The sequence below is a fragment of the Littorina saxatilis genome, linkage group LG15, assembly GCF_037325665.1.
Source record: "Littorina saxatilis isolate snail1 linkage group LG15, US_GU_Lsax_2.0, whole genome shotgun sequence".
Taxonomy (NCBI): domain Eukaryota; kingdom Metazoa; phylum Mollusca; class Gastropoda; order Littorinimorpha; family Littorinidae; genus Littorina; species Littorina saxatilis.
The window spans coordinates 13,508,586-13,518,557 of record NC_090259.1 but is presented as its reverse complement, the minus strand read 5'-3'; positions in this window follow the sequence as shown (position 1 = coordinate 13,518,557).

The window sequence follows — 9,972 nt, the reverse complement described above, 5'->3', positions numbered from 1 at the left end:
CCCGACCCTCGTCTCGATTCCCCCTCTATGTCTTCTTCTTCTTCTGCGTTCGTGGGCTGAAACTCCCACGTACACTCGTGTTTTTTGCACGAATGGAATTTTACGTGTATGACCGTTTTTTACCCCGCCATTTAGGCAGCCATACGCCGTTTTCGGAGGACCCCTCTATGTTAAAACATTTAGTCAAAACTTGACTAAATGTAAAAAGAACAACAAGTCGCGTAAGGCGAAAATACAACATTTAGTCAACCTGTCGAACTCAGAGAATGAAACTGAACGCAATGCAATTTTTCAGCAAGACCGTATACTCGTAGCATCGTCAGTCCACCGCTCGTGGCAAAGGCAGTGAAATTGACAAGAAGAGCGGGGTAGTAGTTGCGCTGAGAAGGATAGCACGCTTTTCTGTACCTCTCTTCGTTTTAACTTTCTGAGCGTGTTTTTAATCCAAACATATCATATCTATATGTTTTTTTGAATCAGGAACCGACAAGGAATAAGATGAACGTGAATTTGGATTGTTTTATAAAAAAACAGATTTTTAATGACCAAAGTCATTAATTAATTTTTAAGCCACCAAGCTGAAATGCAATACCGAAGTCCGGCCTTCGTCGAAGATTGCTTGGCCAAAATTTCAATCAATTTGATTGAAAAATGAGGGTGTGACAGAGCCGCCTCAACTTTTACAAAAAGCCGGATATGACGTCATCAAAGGTATTTATCGAAAAAAGAAAAAAACGTCCGGGGATATCATTCCCAGGAACTCTCATGTAAAATTTCATAAAGATCAGTCCATTAGTTTGGTCTGAATCGCTCTACACACACACACACACACACACACACACACACACACACACATACACCACGACCCTCGTCTCGATTCCCCCTCTATGTTAAAACATTTAGTGAAAACTTGACTAAATGTAAAAAGGAAAAGAACTGTTACGGGAACACACAATTTGACAACTTCATTAAGCTTAATTCTGTTTCCTCAAAAAGGTCTGCTCATTTGTACATGTTGCCAGTATTTTCAGAATGTCTCAGATGCAAATCGAAATGAAAAACATGATTAATCCGAGAACAAAATGTTTTCTTTCTTTTGCGGTTATCGATGCCTTTTTTATGGAAACAGTTTCGGTCTCTGTTTTTACCTCCCTCCGTCTCCATCTCGTCCTCCCCCCTCTCTCTCATTACCCTCGTAAACAAATACAAATATCTTATCTCTCTCTCTCATGAAAAGGTTGGCCTAAATTCAATTAAAATGTATCAGTGTCAGAGTCAGTGTCAGCAAAACTGTCAGTGTCAGAGTCACTGCCGTTGTCAGTGTCTCTTTCTCTTCCCCCCCCTCTCTCTCTCTCTCTCTCTCTCTCTCTCTCTCTCTCTCTCTCTCTCTCTCTCTCTCTCTCTCTCTCTCTCTCTCTCTCTCTCTCTCTCTCTCTCTCTCTCTCTCACCCTCCCTCTCCCTTTCCATCTCCTTCTCACATCACACGACAGGCGGAGATGCTATAGATTACCTGCCGATCTTTCTCTGCCCAAATGCCGCGCACATTCAAACAAAAAGCGACTGGCAGGTTATTCGTAATTAGGGAAATATTGATCAAAGGAATGTAGAGGTGGAGCCGAGTAAAGGATCCGCATTTCTCAATGCCAACATAAAAATGAGCGACAATGGCGAGGAATCGAGCACAGAGATCATTCCAACTCCTCCACGGTTCTATTCGTGGTCGATGCACCTTGTTATGTACAAGTACTGAACAGAACAAAAACCAAGCTGAATAATGTCAATGATACCTTGGAAAAGTGAACAGCTCAGATCATGGGTCAATGAAGTGTTGCACAGACGTCAAAAATAAAGTACAAGATATTGCACTGTAAGTGGTACCACACTGTTGCTTAGTGTCTGTAGGAAGCTACACGGTGAAAATAGAAAAAAGAAAAACACGATTCTTGACTTTGATGGGCTTTTTCTGCTCGTAAACACACATTCTTCTGCTCATCACAGCATGCCCCATTATTGAGTTTAAAACACCAATTAAATTTGTTTTGAATAAAACTCACAATTTTACAATAAGAATTTAGAGACCTGAATCAATTAGGTATATCATACTTAGTTTGACTTTTGCAAAACTAAGTAATTACACATTTAATTGAATCAGTCAGACAGACGGAGACATAGAGAGACAGACAGAGGGCAAACAGAAATCTGAGAAAGAAACCCCTTTAAAAATGTTACCATGTTTGAAATGAAACATCGCAAGGTGAAGCCATAATTCATCACCTTTCAGTATGACGTCATGAGCGTGTTCCACACTTGAAATGACGTGTTTTTATCATGTTGTCAGCTGCACGGAGCTTGGAAGTATAATTTCCATTCAACGATCCGAGTTTGTTAAGTTTTAGCCTATTTTCAACGTCAAACACCATGAAACTATATATATTTGGAATCAGAAAATGGTAAGGAATAGATAGAAGTTGTTTTTAAGTGTCTTTTTTCATAAATAAAGATAGTGGTTATTTATCGGTTTTCTTCATTTTTAAGCATAATTATCAATACAAAACAACAAAACTATATAGTTTTAGATACAGGACGCAATAGGGAATACACTAATATAAAAAAAAAATTTCAAATATTAGTTTTTAAAAATTTGAAAAAATGACATATTTCGAACAAACATTTCAATAACAAAACTTTAAGTGACCAAACTGAAATGCAATCCCATAATCCGGCCTAGATCTGAGATTGTGTGGTAAGAAATTCGATCAAATTGATGAAAAACTGTAACTGTGAAAGTGCTGCCTCGACCTTTTGGCAAACGGTAAAATATGACGTCATCAAACTGTCCTATCAATAAACGGAAAAACCTTCTATGAGAAAATCCAGTCAAAAATATCCATATCAAATTTCATAAAGATCCACTCCGTAGTTTTTGAGATATGATCTGCAGTGTGAAAAAACGCCCATAACGCCCAAAACGCAAACTCATTTGTCATGATTTGGTCGTGTTCTGCTGATACTATAATGTTTTTCTTTCCTAAAACACACTATAATAGTAGCCTTTCCCAATGTCTATGCTAAAACTGACTTGTCTGTGTTGTCAATGATTTTGCCACAGTGTGAGAACACAATCTCACGCCCATAACGCTATGACACGAAAACTCATTTGGTCGTGTTCTGCCGATACTGTAATGTTTTTCTTTCTTAAAACACACTATAATAGTAGCCCTTTCCAAATGCAATGCTAAAAATGACTGGTCTGTGTTGTCAATGATTTTCTGCGAGAATGCGATCTATCTGTTTGTAGCAAAGACCGTGTGACACGAAAGTTATGAGCGGAAGACAAATCTGCTGAGTGCAATTACGTTTCAGAAGATAGTTGGTTAAAACAGTTTATCACTCAGACACGCAAAGGAACACTATAACTTTATTATTCAGGCCATATTTGCTTTCCTTTGTCATGTATGAAAGTACTGGCCTTGGTTGAAGAAAGTGACCTGTCGCTGTGCAACAAATTTGTCGCCATTTTCCGCCGTGTTTTGTAAATAAAACGTGTTTACTACCCACACATACAAAACGATGCTGTTGGTTCTTTTTATTTTCTTATTGTTTGATTCATGCTTAGCAGTTTAGTATGCTTTGTTTTCTTCTCAATTCAATGGATGGCTATAAAATAAGCATTTAAATGTGAAGGTGTTAAAATTACCCATGATCTGAGCTGTTCACAAAAGAGGAGAGAAGCTAAAGATACATGCCTCCGCGTGGAAACGATCAATTACACACAAGTCAAAGAGCTGCCCGGGCTTTTACAAGGGATAAGAACATCATACCCTTCCTCTCACACACATACCAAGCCATTCTGATAATCCTCGCTCCATGGCTATCGCCAGTAGTCTCTCTGACCGGACGCGAAAGTGCTACGCGAATCTATCAAAACCAGAATACAGAGTGATCTCCCATATGTTGTTCACGAGCAGTGTTCGCGAGACGAAAAGGATTGCAGATTGGCCGACTTCGACAGTGATCTCCGTTCTGTTCTTCACAGTTATGATAAAGACATCGTTCTAAGGTCAAAACAAGTCGAAATTTTGGGACTGCTGCCGGAAGGAGACCGTAATTAATATATGGTTGCATCACTGTCAAAAAAATCGTCTGCTCCAGCCAGCGCCGAAACCAAACGGTTGATTATCACGTGACACTTATGCCATATTTAGAGTTGTTTGCACAGTAAATACATCCGCGAAAAATAGCTCGCTTGAAACTGTCTAAAATAAAAATTCCTCTGTAATTTAAAAATTACAAAACACTATGAAAAATCATTATCGACGATCGCGAATCTGCTTACATCCATAACACATTACAAAAAGCTCTAAATATGTACAAAAAATGGTTTCAGGCAAGGAAACTCAAGGCATCCTGTCAGGGAGAGAATGAGCCGAACTCATTTTGACCTGAGGTCAGGATGATACCAAGCATCAACGTTTTGCCTGCGTCGTGCATAATTATGCCTATACATATTGTACAGAGTGAGGTTTGTTTTCGAAATAATATCGAAGGTTGAACAGATGTCATTTACAAAATTATGTCACTAAAATATCGCGCTCCGCAGAGAAAACAGCAATTAATTCGGGGATTCATGCACACATAGTAATATCGAAGGTTGAACAGATGGGACTGGGTGGCCGAGTGGCCGAGTGGTAACGCACTTGCGCTCGGAAGCGAGAGGTTGCGTGTTCAGGCCTGGGTCAGGCCGCAATTTTCTCCCCCCTTTCCTAACCTAGGTGGTGGGTTCAAGTGCTAGTCTTTCAGATGAGACGAAAAACCGAGGTCCCTTCGTGTACACTACATTGGGGTGTGCACGTTAAAGATCCCACGATTGACAAAAGGGTGTTTCCTGGCAAAATTGTATAGGCATAGATAAAAATGTCCATCAAATTTAAATACCCGTGGGACTTGGAATAAAGTAAAAAGATTCCATCTCACACGGCATTAAGTCTCAGGAAACATGAATACACGCATGCAGGAAAAAAATAATATGGGTAGCGCCGTATGTATGGCAGCTCGCTTTCCCCGGGGAGAAAGCAGCCCGAATTTCCATGAGGGTAACCTCACTGGACTGTAAATCTTATCCAATCCAATCCAATCCAATGTCATTAATTTTACAAAATCATGTCACTAACATATTGCGCTCTGCAGAGAAAACAAGCAATTAATTAAATCAGGGATTCATGCACACATAGTTGTCAGTTTCAATATTGTTCAACCAGATTTATTTGTTCTCAGCACAAGAAGCAGCTGGCCTGTACACTGTCGGCAGGATACTCTTATTATATATAAAAAGCTGAACGGATCTTTGGTTTGCATAATGATTGTTTAAGCCTGACATTAATTTGGCGAAGTCGACTTCACGAAGCTCGCTGCAGAGGTGAAGACGGAGGTACTAGGCCATTGGCACTCTTTACACAACCATGGTACCAGTGGTTACCTGGTTACTGTACGAAATTTGCGTACAATCTTACGAAATTGAAGACCGCTGTACGATTATACGCCAGACATTAAAATCATACGAAAAAAGAAAAAAAAAAAAAAAAAAAAGTATATAAGTCTGAAGAGGACTGTGTGAGCCTAGAAAGCAATGTGTAAAGAGGACTGTATGAGACCAGAAAATACTGACCAGTGCAGTGACAGAAATGAAGGGCTGACTCAATACTGCTGACAGCAGCTGATGCAAATTTTCCTCAGAGGTCAAAAATAAAAATTATGTTTTTCTATCATTCGTTTTGTGTCACATTTTCAAATATCTAATAGTGTATGTTTTTTTTTTCTCAACAAAAATGTTTTAATTTACTTGCAGCACAAATTCTTTCTTACATGTATTTACAGTCTTTAAATAATGGGGTTTGAGGGGGGAATAAAGCACAGTGTGTACCGCGAGAATGAATTGTACACCTTAAAATTCTGATTGTACACATTTTTAGCCTCATTTGTACACCAGGAAATTTTAGTGGTAATCAGGTCTGTACCACGCATCTACACAAAGAATGATGTTGTCAGATCACGAAGCTCGCTGCATAAAGCTTTGGCAGTGACTTGTCGGTAAAAAGGACTTTGCGAAGTGAGTTTCGGGGTCAATTATGGAAGGTATTTTCATGGGAAAGCAGGTATCTTTCAAAGGAAGACATTAGCAAGAATCGGAGTGTCTCTGAAGGAGCACAGAGATAATCAATTCCTACTCTTTTCTCTCTGTGGTCGATACACTTTGTTGTGTGCTCAACATAGAAGAAAGGAAAAAGAAGAAGAACAACCCCGTTGGGCAATCTTACCACCAAGCATAGTCAAGGAAGCTAACTTGCATAAATCGAAATGTCACGGAGTCGATGTACACTGCCGTAGTGTTCTGACGGTAAAAAAGGCCCACATTTCTTGGGTTGGGCTGCAAGAAAAAACAGTCCATTTTCTTTCGTCTGGTATTGATATTTCCGTAGGCTGAAAGCATGTCTTTTTGGTGTGGGTTGTTTTTCTTGTGTTTTTTTTTCTCTCGTCTTTTTGAAAGTTGTTTTTTTCTGATTTGCTTTTCTTGCTTGTGTTCCTGGTTTGTTCGTTCCCTTGAGTTCGTTTCTTCTTTGTTTCTTTTTTTGTGTTTGTCCTAATTTTGTGCCGTTTCATCTTTTACTATCTTTTCTTTTTTAATATCTCTCAATTTCTTTCTTTCTTCCTTTCTTACTTTCTTACGTCATTACTTTCTTTCTGTCGTTTTTTCCCTTTTTCCGTTTGATTTATGAGATTGTGCGTGACCTTAACGCCTGCATCTTGGCGTCACTCAATTATGATTCCAGACCCTTACTCACGCAAGCAAAAATTAAAAACTGCGACGCTCAAAAGCGCTTGGAGAAAGATTTCAATGAACGCGAACATCTCATAGGTTAGCCACATTAGCCTTCACTTAATTATGATTAACAAACATTAATAGAAGGTTTATATTTCGTAAATTGCTTTGTCTTTCAGAAAATGAAAAAAATAAAAATTCTATGGAAGAGAAACACAGATGATGTCATATGATGCCGGTGACACTGACGACTGTGAAGATAAAAGCACCGATAGCTACATTAATAAATATGCAAAGACGATTGCAAAGACGCCGACGAAGACTATGATTATGATGATGACGACGATGATGGTGTCAAGGAGGAGGAGGAGGAGGACGACGACGATGACGACGACGACGACGACGACGATGAGGATGATGAGGATGATGATGATGATGATGATGATGATGATGATGATGATGATGATGATGATCAGGACAACGACCACTTTGACGACACCGACGACGGTGTCGATAACGTCGAATGTACACACACACACACACACACACACACGTACACACACACACACACACACACACACACACACACACACGCACACACACACACACACACACGCACACGCACACACACACACACACACACGCGCGCGCGCGCGCATGCACGCAGAAAACCCTAACACACACACACACACCTCTACACACACAAAAACATCCTACAAACAAGCAATAACAATCCTGTGACTCACCAAACTCTACTCAGCCCTAAAAGCAAGCACACTACCACATCCACCACATTCACCCCTAGGGGCAAGGGCGGCTCTGGAGAAGCGACACGAGGACGCCACGGGCAGGTTGTTATTGGCTACGGTCTGCAGGGCTGCTGATACACGCAAGACGCCCGGGTCTCGCACATTAAGCACCATCAGGGCGCACAGTTCGATGCACACGCTATGAGGAAGCCTTCCGTTTCTGCACATCGATCACCTGGTTTATGCCCGCGGTTCAATTTCCCCTTTAGAACTTGGACAGAAGAGAAGAGAGAAAGGGCGGAAGAGGGGGAATGCCATGAATGTAATGCTGTGATTGCAATGTGTGTGCTAAAAAAGGAAAAAGAGTTTGCTTGTGAATTGTGTTGTTGGAGGTTTTGGTTGGGTGGCTCTAGGAACGGGGAAAGACTTTGAGCAGTAGCACCCTTGCTTAAACTAGTATCCACATAGATCCAAATAAGTACAACATGACCAACGGGCGTTTGCAAAAACAAAAAGAAGTTAATGGTGATTTGCTGTTACAGCGGGCACTTTCACCGAAGCTTTGGTATAGTCGCACCAGCAAACAAAATATCCTCCCCCCCAAACCAAAGCAAAGGTGATGAATAATGTTTTCAAGTAGTGTATGACATGCGTTTAATTCCACGAGAAGACGAAACGGCAACACACCCTGCTGGTACGGAGCAGATGAAAGGAATGTACAGAGAGCGAGGAACAAGCAATCTCCTGTGTTCCACCTGAGATAGTGCAATCGAAGACTGAAAGAGAACGTATGAGCGGCATTTATCGTGGGACGCGTTTATACAAGTGTAAGCCTACAAGACCAGACGATATTGAAACATCAGGACAGGACGGACACAACGGCCCAGTGGATAAGACAAGGTGCAGAAGGCTGAGTGTTCAAATCCATCCAGGACCAAATGGAATACATGCAGAGCCGTATAACCGAAGCCCAAACCGAGCACCAGCATTCCGCACGACATGCAAAGGCTCTATCACCATACGAACAATGTTGCTTGGAAGGATGCTTGGAAGAAAATTTTCCATTTGTGTGTAATATTTTAATGGACAATAAAGTGCTGTTATTGTTATTATTATTGTTATATTCCTATTTTCCCCGCTACATTCCATGAGAGCAGTGCTTTCTCCAGCCTCCACTATTGTCTCTTAATTTCTTCTGTCTGCTTTTGCCCCCCCCCCCCCCCCCCCATACCCCCTTCCTCCAACGTCTTCTTTTATGTCTTTCTTGTTTAATTTTTATTTCATTTTCTCATTTTGTTTAATCCCTCCCGCTTCAAATCATTACTTATCTCTTGTGGGGTCCATTTCTTTGATTTCCTAAGATCTCCTTTTGGGGAGTAATCCAGTCCCCATAGTCCTTCCGGAAATTGATCCCCTCCTGTGACATCCCTCGTGACTCAAGGCCTTCTGGGACTAACGCAGGGGCAGGTCACTCCGGTCAATAAAGGGAGATCATCTCATGAGATGGGTGACGTGCGCTTGGATGGCGTTTTGCTCACTCGTTTCTGTCAGTGTGTCTCTGGCTGTCTTGTTCTGTTGCTGTCATTGTGTGCGTGTTTGTTTGTCGGTCTGTCTGTTTATCTGTCAGTTTGTCTTTCTCTGTCGATCTGCCTTTCTCTTCGTGTGTCTGCCTGTCTGTCTGTCTGTTGGTCTGTCAGCATGTCAGTTTGCCTGTCTGTCTCTCTCTGTCTCTGTCTGTCTCTCTCTCTGTCTCTGTCTCTCTCTCTCTCTCTGTCTCTCTCTCTGTCTGTCTGTATGTCTGTCTGTCTGTCTGTCTCTCTCTGTCTATCTCTCTCTGTCTCTGTCTCTCTCTCTCTCTCTCTCTCTCTCTCAAACACACAAGGACACTTTGTAAGAAAAGGTCTAGCCTTAAATCGTAATCCTCAATAAATATGAGGTTCAGGTAAGTTCAGTTTATTTCTCTCTTGGATCATTAGATCTCGCCCGGCTGTGTCGGGTTGATCCGTTCCCGTGACGGGCGCAGTGGCGTGGTGGTAAGACGTCGGCCTGCTAATCGGGAGGTAGTGAGTTCGAATCCCGGTCGCTGCCGCCTGGTGGATTAAGAGTGGAAATTTGTCCGATCTCCCAGGTCAACGTATGTGCAGACCTGCTAGTGACTTAACCCCCGTCGTGTGTACACGCAAGCACAAGACCAAGTGCGCACGGAAAAGATCCTGTAATCCATGTCAGAGTTCGGTGGGTTATAGAAGCACGAAAATACCCAGCATGCTTCCCCCGAAATCGGCGTATGCTGCCTGAATGGCGGGGTAAAAACGGTCATACACGTACAAATCCACTCGTGCTAAAACATGAGTGAACGTGGGAGTTTCAGCCCATGAACGAAGAAGAAGAAGAAGAAGAAGAAG